The sequence below is a fragment of the Peromyscus eremicus genome, chromosome 22, assembly GCF_949786415.1.
Source record: "Peromyscus eremicus chromosome 22, PerEre_H2_v1, whole genome shotgun sequence".
Lineage (NCBI taxonomy): Eukaryota > Metazoa > Chordata > Mammalia > Rodentia > Cricetidae > Peromyscus > Peromyscus eremicus.
Window position 1 is genome coordinate 25,205,505 of NC_081437.1, and position 16,530 is coordinate 25,222,034.

The 16,530-nt window shown below is 44.4% G+C and overlaps 1 long non-coding RNA gene across 1 annotated transcript in view; it reads right to left on the reverse strand.

Annotated features, from left to right (window-relative positions):
* Positions 1-3,461: 3,461 nt before the first annotated feature.
* Positions 3,462-16,530, reverse strand: part of LOC131897420 (uncharacterized) — a 52,735-nt gene continuing 39,666 nt past the window's right edge. Inside the window, exon 3 of the long non-coding RNA XR_009375677.1 lies at positions 3,462-5,519. This is a non-coding gene — a long non-coding RNA (uncharacterized LOC131897420). The remainder of the gene's footprint in view (positions 5,520-16,530) is intronic.

Genomic DNA, 16,530 nt, shown 5'->3' on the forward strand with positions numbered 1-16,530 from the left:
TGAAGGATAACCTAAGGGTGGATTTGAAAATAATACAAAGTTTGGGTGATCCTTAAACACATCATGTCTTTCTATGTGTCTCTGTCTCTCCCCGCCCCCCCACACACACGAGAGAGAGAGAGAGAGAGAGAGAGAGAGAGAGAGAGAGAGAGAGAGAGAGAGACAGAGAGAGACAGAGAGACAGAGAGACAGAGAGAGACAGCGAGACAGAGAGAGACAGAGACAGAGAGAGACAGAGACAGAGAGACAGAGACAGACACAGACAAAGACAGAGACAGACAGAGAGAGATCCCAAAATGTTTCAACACTGGCAGAACAGCCAGACTCCTTTGCAAGAAATAACATTAATTTTCATGAAGTTTTAAAATTCATCATATTCACACTTAATACTTAATTTAACTAGGAAAATGGATATTTGCAAACTACACAAGAACTTTAAGCTTCGTCACTGATATCGCTGGACAGAGCGCAGGAAAACCCATGAACCCCCAAAGCATAACTTGCTAAGAAGCCCATGACCGCATGCATGATGAGTGAGACAACCCCAGCTCAGGGCAGCGAGGAGCGTCAGGTTGTGCTGCCCCTCCTTAGACTGGAGGTGCTCAGGCCACATTCTCACTGTGTCTAGGTGACGCCACAGTCCTGTGCCACGTCGCTGTTGTTACCAACCTTCACCTCCCAGGTATCTATTCTAATGTGTTTAGCACCTGTCCTCAGACAGGTGTTATATTGGAGGAATACATGGGTTGTTTCCACGACTGCGATTTTAATTGTCCCATATGGCATTGTTCTGTGTCTCCATTATTTAATCAAGTCCATGAGCTTGTTTGTGAGACTCACCATGTAGCCAACCTGACTTGTAATGCATGATCTTCACGCCTCAGCCTTCTGAGAGCTGGGGAATACCAGCATGCACCACTGTGCTGTTGTAAGCGTTCACCCATGTTGTTCTTACGTCTCGATTCATCACTCCTGACTGCTGCTGCAGGGTATAGAGATCTTTCATGTTGGACAAGGGAGGTAGCTCACTCAGTGATATGCCTGCCGTGCAGACCTAGGTGTGGATCCTCTGCATCCATGTAAAAGTCAGGCATGCTCCATCCGACACATAGAACTGCAGGCGACTGAGGAAAGCTGGGAGCAGAAGGGGTGGTCTTCCCCAGGGAAGAACACCACAACATGTTGCCCAGTGCCCGTCAGTCAGCCGTGAAAACACACGTACAAGTAACATTTTACAAACTCAACAGGTTATATTTAGGAATATATGTATACAATAACAGTGAAAAGAGGCGGTGTATTTGAAGGAGAGAGGGGAAGAGTAAATGAGAGGGGTTTGGAGGGAGGAAAGGGGTGGGAGAAGTGTTGTGATCAAATTATAATCTCAAAAATTTTAAATAAAAAAGAATTCAAGCTTAATAGCTTTAAAAAAAAAAAAAAAAGCCAGGCCAAGGTGGTGTGCACCTGTGATCCCAGTGCTGGAAGTATCTGTTGACACAAGAGTAACCCTGGGCCTTGCTGACTAGACAATCTAGCTGAATCAGCAAGTTCCCAGTTCAGGGAGAGACTCTGACTCAAAAAATATAGTGGAGAAATAGAGGAAGACGCCCTGGCCTCCGTATGCACATGGGTGTACATGCAGACACACACACACACACACACACACACACACACACACACACACATCTAAAATAAAATTTATTTTTTTCTTTTTATTATTAGTTTTTTTTGTTTGTTTGTTTGTTTTTTGAGACAAGGTTTCTCTGTGTAGCTTTGCACCTTTCCTGGAACTCGCTTTGTAGACCAGGCTGGCCTCGAACTCACAGATATCACCTGCCTCTGCCTCCTGAGTGCTGGGATCAAAGGCGTGTGCCACCACTGCCCGGCCTAAAATAAAATTTAAAAATACCCTTCACGTGCTGGACAGTAGTGGTGCACACCTTTAATCCCAGCATTCAGGAGACAGAGGCAAGTGGATCTTTGTGAGTTCAAGGCCAACCTGGTCTATAGAGTGAGTTCCAGGATAGGCTCCAAAAGCTACACAAAGAAACCCTGTCTCAAAAAAATAAAATAAAATAAAATAAAAACACCCTTCACATTTTAGTTATCAATTCCCCCAAACATGCAAACTATGAGTGTCTTCAAAAAGATGGCCTTAGGGGCCTGCAATGAGCCTCGGTTTGAGGTAGTGCAGGGCCATTTCTCTTGAAAAGGCTAGCTTGCTCTGTGACATGAACACACTAGTCCACAGGCCCATTGTGTTTCCATAGATGACGTACTCGAAATACGCCAAGTCTAAGAGACATATGGTGACATGTTCAAAGTCAAACGCAAGTCTCAAAGTCAGGATCCAGGTCTTCCAATTCCATCCTAAGCTTTCTCCGCCCGGGAAAGACAGTTTTCTAAGGAAGCAGACATTTAACCAAATGGGTGTGTGTGTGTATAAAGCACAAACGTAAAGTTAAACCTGGTCACTCTTCAAGGGTCATTTGGCAGTTATTTATTGAATAAACTGCGGAGAAGGACACTAGTTGTTTTTTTTCTCCATGATGTCTAGTTTTAATTCTTTTTATCATCAACGCACCTCTACCAAAGCGAGTTCGCGCTGAGAATCAGCTACTTCCACACCAGAAGAAATTTAATCTAGTTTCTTTCTGCAACCTGCTGACAGAGGTGGCAGATTTCCTGAAACTTTTCTACACTTCTGTTTTCTTGCAGCTGTATATCACGGCCCCCAAATCCCTCAAAATCAACAACAGTTACCAAGTTCCTCTTCCCCATTTCCAAAGACGAAAAACTCCCTCACACTGCAGGTCACATACACCAGAGTCATCCAGGAAGACGCAGGAGAGGTTGGCGGCCAGCGTGTAGCACAGTGGTTTTGCTGAGACTACAAGGCTTTATTAGCGCTACACAGAACCATAAACTGCATCCATTTCAGCTATGGTAGGCCATTCCCATGGGTTTGCAATAATCACGTTCTCAGACATGTGGCTCCCAGATGAAACTCACGCTGGGATTCGATTTTTCAAATACCAAAGAAAAAAAAGAAGAAGAAGAAAAATCTAAGCAGAAATTCATCACCGACATGTTAAGAATTTGATGACTGAAAATAATCTCTCCACGGAGTGCATTAATGTGGCGTGCACATTTGGGGAAAGGACAGACACATCAGGGGATCTGAACAAGAGGATGACTTCAGAAGTCAACTGGGGCCTACCTTTTGATTTGACTAACCTCCAACAGCTGTCCCACATGTGCAAAAATATATGTGACACTATTAAATAATAAATGATTTAAAATACCACGGGCACTAGCCTTTGATCCTTCTCTCTACTCAGCCAACGCCCAATAGAAATTCAGTAGAGCCCGTGTATGAAATTCTTCCATTCTCTGATATCACACGGAAAGGTGAAAAGGGGAAATTAATTTCAATGATACATTTTACTTAACCAAAAATGTCCAGACTCCATGTGGCCAGAGTTCACCACACTGAGCAATGTGTGTCTCAGAACTGTCTTCCCAAGGCCCCCATGGGCTCCCACGACCCTCTCCTGTGACTACGACTTGACTTCCAACACGATCATGGGTTCTTCTATCATAAATGTCTAGCTCACCTTATCAGACCATAATCTAAATTGTGTTTTCATTTGCTTTTCTTTTTTAGATTTATTTTTATTTATGTGTATGTGTGTATATCTGTGTATGGGTATGTACATGTGAGTGAAGTTGTCCACAGAGGGCAGAAGAGGGCAGTGGATGGATCCCCTAGAGTTGGAGTTACAGGAAGTCGTGAGCCACCAGACATGGGTGCTAGGAACCAAACATAGGTCCTATGCAAAAGCAATAACTGCTCTTCACCACCGAGCGTCTCTCCAGTTTCTCACTTGTGTTTTCTCTGTGGCCCCAGATCAATATTTGACTTCAGTAATATGTTCGTTTCACCTACTTTGGTGAGACAGAACTTTCTCAGCCTTCCCTGTTTCTTCTTTGTGTCCTCGGCACTTAGCGCACTACCTAGTACATTGAACTGCTTCCCGCAGGGGTGGTTTGGTGAGAACCTGGGCAGGAGAGAGACTCGGGGGATCCTGTGAGGGTGAGATCGTGAATGCTATACCAGTTTGCCTTTTGAGTTTGTCTCCAGCTTCGGGACAAAACCTTTCATGTTGTCACCCATTTCAAGTTGGCTTTGTGTGGCCCACGGACGTATTGCTTGACTGTGGGGCACAGAGCCTCCCCTGTGGATGGGAACTAGCAATTTCTGAGAAACCCAACTGATCAGGCGGAAAGAAGCACTGTGCTGTGGAATAATCTTTTTGTACACTGTTACTATGTATTACTCTCATTGGTTAATAAAAGCTGATTGGTCAATAGCTAGGCAGGACTTTGGGGCAGAGAGAATGCTGGGAAGAAGAAGGGCAGAGTCTGAGGAGTCATGAGCAGAGAGAGAAACCAGATGAACGTGCCACGTAGAAAGAAGGTACCGCCATGTGGCACAGGGTAGATAAGAAATGGGTTAATTTAAGTTATATGAGCTAGTTAAAAACAAGTCTAAGCTATTGGCTGAGCATTTATAATTAATATTAAGTCTCTGAGTGGTTATTTGGGAGCAACTGCTGGGACACAGAGAAACTCCAACGACAGCACTCAACTAGAGACGCTGACTTGAGACCAAGGCAGGGATAGCAGCTGGGAGTTAGCCCAGAGAGGGGGCTGGCAACCGTGTGGGAGCGGAGCAATCTGGGTAGACATTTCTGCAGTGGGAGGTGGCAGCTCTTCTCACCAGGCCAGTTCCACAGTGTGGGTCTGCGGGTTGTAACCAGAGCTCAGCCTGGAGCCTGTTTCTCCAGCTTCCATGCTTACATGAGCTACTTAATAAACCCCTTCGGTCTCAGCTAGTTAGTATGGGTTTTATTGTTGAGACCAAGAACCTGACCCCGTTTCATTGGTTACAGTATCAGTCAAGGGTTTTCTCTAATTCTAAAGTGGACATATATCTCTGTTATCTGATTTATTTCCTTTAAATGAAAAAAATTTTTTTGAACCCCTGGCCATCAAGGAGTAAGATTTGCACATATTTATCTTACACAACTTTCTGGTACCGAAGTCCCAGATCCCCAAATTCTGGGTAGCTGACGTTCCTAGACAATTCCTGTAAGTGGTTATAATCATAAAAGCCCCGCGGAGACATCATGGCACAGGTCGTTTGACTCTCCTCCCCCAGATTGTTTTATGGCTGGGCTGTAAAAAGGAAGAGAGTGAGGAGGAGAGCAGACTCATCCACTAAACCCACACCCGCCCTGTATCCAGCTGATTGCCTAGGTCCTGGTATGTGCCCGTGTGGGATGAGAAAATGAGACTCCTTCCCCTTTCTCCTCTGACTTGACCCAAGCGTGTAGACTTACCCAATACAATACTAACCTTTCCACTGCACTCCAGATGTTGAGGAATTTATTCTGTCCCCTATTCTGCCATGAACAGTGGCCACAAAGACCCCCTTGCATTACACAGATCTTTTCCTCCTAAAAACCGAGGAACCACAACAGAGCAGTGATCACTCTGAGCAGAGTCAAAAGGCACTGGCAAAATAATTTTCAATTCATATCATAAACGGCTGATGTCCTGAAGTAAAAAGGTCTTGAAAATCAATCAGGCAAAGACCAAAACTATCCCAGAGAGAAATAGGCCAACGGAGAGATAGTTTATAGAAGGAAACAGAAGAGAAAGGCTAAGACAGATAGCTCTTCAACATATGCAAAGGAAAAAGATGTGGTTTTCAAATACGATGCTGACATTCCATTTTTTTAACCTCTTAGAATGCTACAGACCAAAATGTAGGCCAAACCATGGTGCTGGCAAGAGCTGGCGAGATGTGTATCCTTACTGGTGAAAGTATAAACTGGAACTTCTAGGAGGTAAGTTACAATTACACAGACTCCGAACTGGCATTCCAGCCCTGGGAATTTAGTCTACAGATACACTTACACATACACAAATCAGATTATGGACAATTGCAGTATGTGGGTGAGAGCAAAATAAATACTTTCATATCGTCTGAAAGTAAAGAGAACGGAGACTGTATCTTGACCAAATGGCTAAACTGCCTTCATCCTGGCCTCTCTTCATCCCAAGCCTGTCTTCTGAGGGGATGATCCTTATTAGGATAAGAAGGGGATTCATACAGAGTGCTGGAAACTGCAAAGGGCATGCAGAGCTGCTAAGAGTCACACACACACACACACACACACACACACACACACACACACGATGCTGAGATGCAAAATGAAATAAATACCTTGCTTAGAACAAGGCTTTGTGGGCCAGCAAGATAGTTCCAGGGTAAGAGCTCAGGTTGCCAAACCCAATGACCTGAGTTTCATCCCTAGGACTCACAAGGTGGGAGAAGAGGAATAATTTCCACCAGCTTTCCATGCAGCTCCTCCCCCATATCCCCACCTTGCGCATGCGCGCGCACACACACACACACACACACACACACACACACACACACACACACAAAGGAATAGAAAATGTAAAGGGGGCTGTGCAGTTCAGCCATCCAAGCTCCCCTGGGTTCTGTTTCAAACTAAAGAGGGGCGGGGGAAGAATCTTCTAGACCCACTCACTGTCTTGCCACGGGGACATGGGTGGAGGAAGAGCTGCCCTTGATGAGCAACACCCCCCCAACCCCCCACCCCCGCACCATGGTAGACCTTTTTTCTGCAGAGAAGGAAAGACTAACCCAGCTCACACAGGCACATGGAGGAACCCCTGTTGGGATCAGGGCGTTTCAGTGCTCTGGTGCCTTTCCCCACAAGAATTCCAGCCAGCCATTGTCTGGCCAGCAAGGACCCCAGGAAACACGACTCACGATTATATTCCATGTGAATAGCGCCCCTTGAAGAGAGAATAATTCAGACGTTGTCCACTGGAAATGAGAGTGTGTTAGCCCTGCAGGAAAAGGTGTCCTCATTCAAAGGTGAGAAAGAATCGGAAAGGAAACAGCACGGATCTTTACAAAACTACTCTAATCAATGGGGCCAAGCCAGGGGCAACCGGCAGACAACACACAGAAGAGTCTTGCCACGAAACTGGTGAAAACCACGATCAAAATTAATCTCTGTGAACTCTAGGACCTAAAGGAAAAATCATCTGTCTGGCAGACACAGATGAAAAGTTTCAAGAGGGGAAAAAAAAAAGTCAAAGCAACTGAGGATGAAAGATGAGTTGGCATTCCCTCCCCACCCCGGGAAGAGTTGCGTACAATAAAGCCTTAGATGTATACTGTGGTAATTTTTTAAAGTAACCACACCCATGTAACCAGCCCTCAGACACAGATATGGAGCAGTACCCACACCCAGGAAAGTTCCTTCATGCGCCCTCACAGTCAAAGGTCTTCTGGTAGAAGGGAGCATTCATTTCTCTTGGAGATATAGAGGGTAGATTTTATCTACTTATTTATTTCTAGGTTAGCAGGTGACGTAGTGAGTCCCACTGTAGCATCCTCATCCATACATCTTTATAATTTGTCCTTGTTTGTGCCCCTCCCCCACTGCCCTCTCCCGCATTCTCTTCTAGCTGGTTCCCTTCCCAACTTCTGCTTTCTTACAGAATTTCTTATTTCATTACTGTTCCCCTCTGCCCTTAAGATCTCTTCTTCCTTTCTCATGATTCCCTTTCTAATTTAGTGACCTACATACACATATGAACACACACACACATAATATATGCATATATGATTTTAAATCGAAATTCTGCATATGAGAAAAACCAAATAAAATATGTCTGACTCTGGCTTGTTTCACTTCACATAGAGATCTCAAGTTGCATTCATTTTCTTACAAATGTCATGATTTCATTTTTTTTATGACTCAATAAAATCCCGTTGTATATATGTACCATGATTTCTTTTCTTTTTTTTTTTTTTTTGGTTTTTCGAGACAGGGTTTCTCTGTGTAGCTTTGCACCTTTCCTGGAACTCACTTGGTAGCCCAGGCTGGCCTCGAACTCACAGAGATCCGCCTGCCTCTGCCTCCCGAGTGCTGGGATTAAAGGCGTGCGCCACCACCGCCCGGCTGTACCATGATTTCTTTATCCATTCATCTGTTGATGTACAACTAGGCTGGCTCCTTTTCTTGGCTATTGTAAGTAGTGCAGCTACACACATGGATGTGTAAATATCTCTGTGTGGTGTGTTCACTTAGAGCAGCTGGTCATACGGTAGTTCTATTTTCTTTTTTTTTTTTTTTTTTTTTTTTTTTTTTTTAGAGATTTATTTATTTATTATGTATATAACATTCTGCCTCCATGCATGCCAGAAGAGGGCACCAGATCTCATTACAGATGGTTGTGAGCCACCATGTGGTTGCTGGGAATTGAACTCAGGACCTCTGGAAGAGCAGCCAGTGCTCTTAACCTCTGAGCCATCTCTCCAGCCTCTATTTTCTTTTTAGTTTAGTTTTGTCTGTTTTTGTTTTTCAAGACAGGGTTTCTCTATGTAGCCCTTGCTGTCCTGGATCTCGCTCTGTAGACCAAGCTGACCTCAAACTCGGAGATCCACCTGCCTCTGCCTTCCGATTGCTGGGATTAAAGGCATGTGCCACCACCCAGTCTATTTTCTGTTTGTTTTTTTTTTTTAAAAGGAACTTCTATACAGATTTCCATAGTGGCTACACAAGTTTATATTCCTAACTGCAGTAAGTAAAGGTTCCTCACCAAGGCAGGCAGTGGTAGCCCACACCTTTAATTCCAGCACTTGGCAGGCAGAGGCAGGCAGGTCTCTGAGTTCAAGGCCAACCTGTTCTACACAGTGAGTTCCAGGACTGTCTGGATAAACCTAGATAGATAGATAGATAGATAGATAGATAGATAGATAGATAGATAGATAAAGGGTTCCTCTTCCTCGACATCCTCACCAGCATTTGCTGTCATTTTTCTTTTATTGGAGATAGCCATTGTGACTGGGATCAGATGGAATCTCGAAGTGGTTTTAATTTGCATTTCTCTGGTGGTTAAGGATGTTGAACACTTTAAGTATGTATCTCTCTCTTCCTCTCCCTCTCTGTCTCTCTGTCTCTGTCTCTGTCTCTCATACACACACACATACACACACACACACACACACAATCTTCTATTGATTACTAGTTAGTCCATAAGCCCATGTGTTGATTGAGCACACTGATTTTGTGCCGTTTAATTTTTGCAGCTCTTTGTATACCCCAAATATTAACGATCTGTTTGATGTGCAGTTGGTGAAGCTGTTTTTCTCATCCCACGAGCCATCCCTTCACTTTGGGAGCTGTTTCCTTTGCTGTGCAGAAGCTTTTTCTTTTTTCTTTTTTCCACTTTGATTTTTTTGCTGTATGTGAGCTTGCATAGTGTGGTGTTCTTATTCCTTTCCATTGTGGCTGTTCCTGCGCGTCCCAGCTCACTGTGACCTCATTGTAATTTGGATTTGCATTTCCGTGGTGTTTGGAAATCTTTGGTGTTGCTGTTTCTTGGCCTTTTGGCTAAGATCAAGTGAATCATGTTAGTGTTTATCTTTTGTAATGTGCAAAGCGTACACTTTTTAACTGGATTGTCCACCTTTTCCTTTCTGAAATGAAGGTTCTTTATATATTCTATAGAGGAGTCTTTTGCATATATATATATATATATATATATATATATATATATATATATATATATATTCAATAACTTCTGTAGCCTGTTTAAGAAACTACTACTTACCTCAAAGTTATGGAGACATTCTCCCATTGTAAAAATGCTTTATTCATTTAACTTTCAGTTAGTTCTATAATGTCAGTGTATGGAGTAATGCAGGAAATCATTGTTATTTTTTTTTCTAGTTGTATAGCCTGTTGGCTCAGCACCGTTGCTGACCGGACCGCATCAATACAAGGAGAATACAAGGAGTAAACAAGGAGTCTTCCTTCCCATGTGCAGGTCTGACTCCGGAGCCCAGAGTGGGAAGCCATCCGACACCGGCTGCGTAGGCACTTCCTGTGTGTCCGCGTCTCTCCTTCCCGCTGCTGCACGGACTTCTGTCCTGGCTCCTGGCTGAGCTCCTCATGCAGAGAGACTGCCTGAAAGGAGCTGGTCTGCTGTCATTTCTGTTGCTGGGATAAAACACTGGCCCCAAAGCAACTTGTTGGAGGAAAGAGTTTATTTTAGCTTACACTTCCAGGTAGAAGTCTGTCACCGCGGGAAGTCAGGGCCGGAATCTGGAGGGGGAACCACGGAGGAAGGAGGGTCCCTCTCTAGTTTTCTCCCTGACTCATGCTCAGTTAGCTTACTTACACAACCCAGATGGCTGCCTAGGGATGGTACTGCCCACAGTGGGCTGGGTCCTCTGACATCCATTTAACAATCAAGAAAGATGTCCCACAGACATGCCCATAGGCCAATCTGATGGAGGCAGTTCCTCAGCTGAGGTTCCCTCCTCCTAGGTGACTCCAGGTTGTGCTGAGAATAAAACTAATCAGCATAGAGGCTGAAGGTTAGGAAAGGTGGAGGAGAGAGGGGGAACAGAGGGAGGAGAGAGAGGACTGGGGTAGATTACTCCTCCCACCTTCCCCAGGACCCTTACCTGCATAGACCCTTACCTGCATAGACCCTTACCTGCGGCAGGCTCCAGCTGAAGGAAAGGAGCCACCTTAAACACCAGAGTTAGGCTGTGTTAGTGGTGTCAAACCAACATAAGGATTTTTATTCCTCAAAGTGGCCAGAAATGTAATGGCAGTGCTTGAATTCTCATCCCGAGGGGACAGACAGCAAAGACTTCCTCCATTGACCAGCTTTAAAGGGATAGCTGGAGATAAAAATAAATAAAGCCGGGCGGTGGTGGCGCACGCCTTTAATCCCAGCACTGGGAGGCAGAGCCAGGTGGTGGATCTCTGTGAGTTCGAGGCCAGCCTGGGCTACCAAGTGAGTTCCAGGAAAAGGCGCAAAGCTATACAGAGAAACCCTGTCTCGAAAAACCTAAATAAATAAACAAACAAACAAATAAATAAATAAAGTTGCCTCCATGGTCGCAAGACACAAGTCCTGCTTGTTCAAGGAGCCATCTCCACAAAAGAACTCACTAAGAGTAAACGCAAAGACTTAAACTTTAGCACACAGATTTCCCATTCCTAACTACTGCTTATCACTAACGATTGGGAAGCACTCGGCATCTACACGAAGGATAGGGGTGGATGATACGTGTAGAGATCAAAAGGAAAAATAAAAAGGCTGCAAGCATGTGTGGCTTCTATCGACGACTCACGCTTGAAGAAAGCTGTATCTGGTGAGAGAGTGCATGACGTGTTTAATACCCAGAATAAACAAACGAAAATCAAAGCCGGTGGCCACTGCTCACCTGCTTCACGCTCATAACAAGTAACTTAATTGTAGTCTTACCTCCATTATTCCACGCGTAAGAAGCAGAGTCACTCCTCTCCCCATCAATGAAGACATCTCTTAAACATTCTGTAACTATCAAAGCCAATCAAGCAAAGTTTTCTTTGCCATTCTTAGTTCCCAAGCTGTTTTCCACTGTGCTGGGGACTGGACAACACACTTATTTCTTCAGATCACACGCAAACAAGAATTTTATTTTTTAAAATCCTGACCCTTCTCCTTTATAACCCCGAGTTATAAATGTCTTCATTAAACACCAGATCTTCAGGCTAGAGACAGCACAGCAAAACTGTGAACTTATTCTTGGCTTTAGTGTGGCCTTGGGAAGATACGGCAGGAAGCATGCAGAGATGACTTTCATCTTTCTGGGTGCCTGGCGCATATTCAGGGGTTTTAATTAGAAATTTGTTTGAGGGTTGGGGATTTAGCTCAGTTGTAGAGTGCTTGCCTAGCAAGCACAAGGCCCTGGGTTCGGTCCTCAGCTCCAGTAAAAAAAAAAAAAATTGTTTGTTACAGTGCATATAAAACATTAACTTTAAACCGGGTGTAGAGGCACAGGCCTTTAATCTCAGCACTTGAGAGGTAGAGGCAGATGTATCTCTGTGAGTTCAAGACCAGCCTGGTCTACATAGTGAGTTCTAGGACAGCCAGGGTTACATAGAGAGAATCTACCTTGAAAAAACAAAAATCAAACCAAACCAACTAACCAAGCAAACAACCAAAAAGCTGTATCCTCTAATTATCATTTACAACAACTAATCATAACTTTCAAAAGAGCTACTAGAGAGGATTTTCCAGAAGGTGTTCTAATTACCATTGCTGGCCCGGTACTCAGTATGTAGACCAAGCTGATCTCAAACTCACAGAGATCCTCCTGCCTCTACCTCCTGAGCACTGGGATTAAAGGTATGCCACCACGCTTTAGCTAAGGAATACAGTTATTACATGATATTTCTATGCACATCAAGTTTCCCAAAACTTTGCAGTTCATATCATATCACAGACAAGGGTACATTTTCTCAACTATTAAGTGTCCCTCGAAATAAATAAGAAAACTGGAGTCTTTGAGATGGCTCAGCAGGTAAAGGCACCTGCCATGCAAGCCTGACAACCTGAGTTAGACCCCTAGACCCCACAAAAAGGTGGAAGGAGAGAATCAGTTCCACCATGTTGCTCTCTGACCTCCACATAAGCACCATGGCACAGGAGCACACACACATCATGTACACTCATATACCATAGCAATAAATGCATTTTTTTTCTTCTGGAGATGGAGTTTCTCTGTGTAGCCCTGGCTGGGTGTGATAGCATAGGCTTGTAACTCCGGTACTTGGGAAGTAGAGACAGGAGGATTTCAAGTTTAAGGCCAGTCTGGGCTACATAGCAAGACCCTGCCCGCCTCAACACACACACACACACACACACACACACACACAGAGAGAGAGAGAGAGAGAGAGAGAGAGAGAGAGAGAGAGAGAGAGAGAGAGAGAGAGAGAGAGAATGGTGACATTTTAAGTAAGAAAGCATTATTACATCTACTTATAGATTGGAGAGATCTAAAAGCTTGAAGGCCTTGAATTTGACAAGGCTGCAGGAAGAGGGTTTCATATACTACTGGTGCAAGTGTGAACTGGTACAACTCCTTAAGGGAATCAATGGACAACCATTAAAATGACAGATAGGGCTAGGGGTGGAGCTCAGTGGTAAAGTGCTTGCCCAGCCTGGGTAAAGCCCTAAGTTCAAGTCCCAGGAAATTAAAATAGGGTTTACAGGTTTGTTTAAATGTATACTAAAAAAATGATATTTTATGTAAATTATACCTTGATTTTTAAAAACTAGAAAGTTCACACTGGTGTCTTTGAAATAAATGCCCCATTGACTTTAAAGAGAATGAGTTTGACATACCAATATTATGCTGTTAATATTACACTTAATGAATGTTAAGATATAGTATTAAAAACTGAGGGGACAGATCTGGATATAGTGGCACATATCTGTGACTCCCTAAGGCAAAAGGACCATGAGTTCAAAGGCAGCCTGAGCCACCTAGCAAATTCCAGGTCAGCTTGGTCGTATAGTGAGATCCTGCCACAAAACTAAACAAACAAATAAATGAAAACCTGAGGGTGCAAAATGGTGGATGAAGCATGTTCCTTTTAAGTGACACCAAATGCTGTCATATATTTGGTCATATATACAAGTCTGTATACAGGTATTATGTGTAGAATTATGCACACAGTGACGACCTTTGGGGAGGAAGCCTAGAAGATGAGTGGACTTTCCCTGTATATGTTTTTTTTATTCTATTTGGAATTTTTTTATTACGGTATGTATTATTTTTCAAATGTAATAAAACTTTAAACTTGGGGAGATGCTGGGTGTGGTAGTTCACACCTTTAATCCCAGCACTCAGGAAGCAGAGGCGGGTGGATCTCTGTGAGTTTGGGGCCAGCCTGATCTACATAACAAGTTCCAAGGCTATGTAGAGAGACCCCCATCTGAACAAAACAAACATCTTGGAGAGGAATTTCAAATACATATACCCTTGGTACAAGAAAACAACACTTCTAGAAATTCGTTTCAGATAGACACTCAAGGGCTGGGATGTAGCTAAGTGGTGGAGCACTTGCCTAGCACGCAGGAGGCCTGAGGTTCCATCCTCAGCACTGAAGGAAAAATAAATAAATAAATAAATAAATAAATAAATAAATAAATAAATAAATAAATAAATAAAAGCTAGCACACCCAAGGTCAGGTTGACGTATATCTGCCCATGCAGGTTTATGATAACATGGTTTATAATGGCTGAAGTGTGGAGTCCGTCGAAATACACACAGAAGGATGCTGTTGAAAGCGTGCATTGTGCAATTGTGACATCCTGAGAGGCTGTCAAAAGGCAGGAAGACGCTCTGTAGACATGAAGATGGACGCGAGTCTACGACTCCTTCAGTGGCCTGCGGAAATGGCTCAGTAGGAATTTCACTTGCTGTGCAAGTGTGAGGACCGGACTTTGGTTCCCCAGAACCCACATAAAAGCTGGGCAGGTTTGGCAGCCACCTAGAATCCTAGCATCAAGAGGCAGACACAGGGGATCCTTGGGGCGAGCTGGCAAGAGACTCTGCTTCGAAAAATAGAAGTGTTGAGCAACTGAAGACACCCCACATTAACTTCCTGCTTGCACATGCCCATGCATGCATGTGCCCATGCATGCACACTCACACACATGCGAACACACATACATACACACATGCATACATACACAGGAACAAAGAAACACAGAGAGAAAGAGAGAGAGAGAGAGAGAGAGAGAGAGAGAGAGAGAGAGAGAGAAAGAGAGAGAGAGAGAGCGACAGAGGTCTTCAATGAAGAATAAGGTGCCCCGTTGCTGAGGTAAGGGGGAGGGTAACATTTACTTAGATTTGATTGAATATGAAAATTTATTCTGGGAGGATACATCAAAAGATAAAAAACAAGCTGGGCAGTGGTGGCGCATGCCTTTAATCCCAGCACTTGGGAGGCAGAGGCAGATGGATCTCTGTGAGTTCGAGGCTAGCCTGGGCTACAGAGCAAGATTCAGGACAGGCACCAAAATTACACAGGGAAACCCTGTCTCGAAAAACAAAACAAAACAAAAAGATAAAAATGAGCAGAGCGGGGCATGGTGGCGCACTCCTCTAAAATCCTAGCACTTGGAAGGCAGAGTCAGGCAGACCTTTGAGAGTTTGAGGCCAGCCTGGTCTACAAAACGAGACCCTGCATCTTAGTTGCCTGTCTACCGCAGTGACAGAATACTATGACCAAGGCAATTCAGAAAAGCAGTTAATTCAGGGCCCATGATTCCAGAGGGTCACAGCCCATGACCATCATGGCAGGGAGCATGGCAGCAGGCAGGCAGGCTTGGCATTGGTGCAGGACCTGAGACTTCACATCTCAATCCACAAGCGTGAGGGGGGTGAAGGGGGTGAGGGGGATGGGGATGGAGAAGAAGAGGTAGGGAGGGAAAGAACGAACTGGAAATGACAGGGCTTTTGAAACCTCAAGGCCCATCCCCCACCCCAGTCACACACCTCCTCCAACAAGGTCACACCTCCCAATCCTTCCCAAACAGTTCCACCAACTGGAGCCCAAGTATTCAAATATATGAGCCTATGGAGGCCACTCCCATCCAACCCACCAAACCCGACTCAAAAAAATAAAATAAAATCCTGTGCTGGCTAGTATTTTGTTTGGTTTGACAGTGTTTCTCTGTGTAGTTTCGGTGCCTGTCCTGGATCTCGCTCTGTAGACCAGGCTGGCCTTGAACTCACAGATATCCACCTGGCTCTGCCTCCCGAGTGCTGGGACTAAAGGCGTGTGCCACCACCACCTGGAGCTGGGTAGTTTTTATATCAATTTGATCCAAGCTAAAATCATCCGAGACAAAAGAACCTCAAAGGAGAAAATGTTCCTATGGTATCCAGCTGTAGACAAGCCTGTAGGGATTTTCTTAATTAGTGATTGATGGGGAGGTCCCAGCCCATTGTGATCCTGGGTTCTGTAAGAAAGTAGGCTGCAGCAAATGAGCAAGTAGTCCCCCTCACGGCCTCTGCATCTGCTCCTTCCTCCAGGTTTCTGCCCTGTTTGAGTTCCTATTATGACTTCCTTTGATGATGAACTGTGGTGTGGAAGTGTAATCAGAATAAACCTCTTCCTCCCCAAGTTGTTTTTGGCCATCGTCCTGGCTAGTTTTATGCCAGCTTGACACAAGCTAGTATCATCTGAAAAGAGGGAACCTCAACTGAGAACATGACTCCATGAGATCTGGCTGTAGGACACTTTATTAATTAGGGATTGATAGGGGAGGGCCCAGCTCATGGTTGGTGGGGCCATCCCTGAGCTGGTAGTCCTGAGTTCTATAAGAAAGCAGGCTAAGCAAGCCATGTGGAGCAAGCCAGTAAGCAGCACCCCTCCATAGCCTCTGCATCAGCTTCTGCTTCCAGGCTCCAGCCATGTTTGAGTTCTTGCCCTGACTTCCTTTTGTGATGGACCATGTCTTAGAGTTTCTATTGCTGTGAAGAGACACCATGCAGCTCTTATAAAGGAAAACATTTAACTGGGGCTTGCTTGCAGTTCAGAGGTTTAGTCCATTGCCAT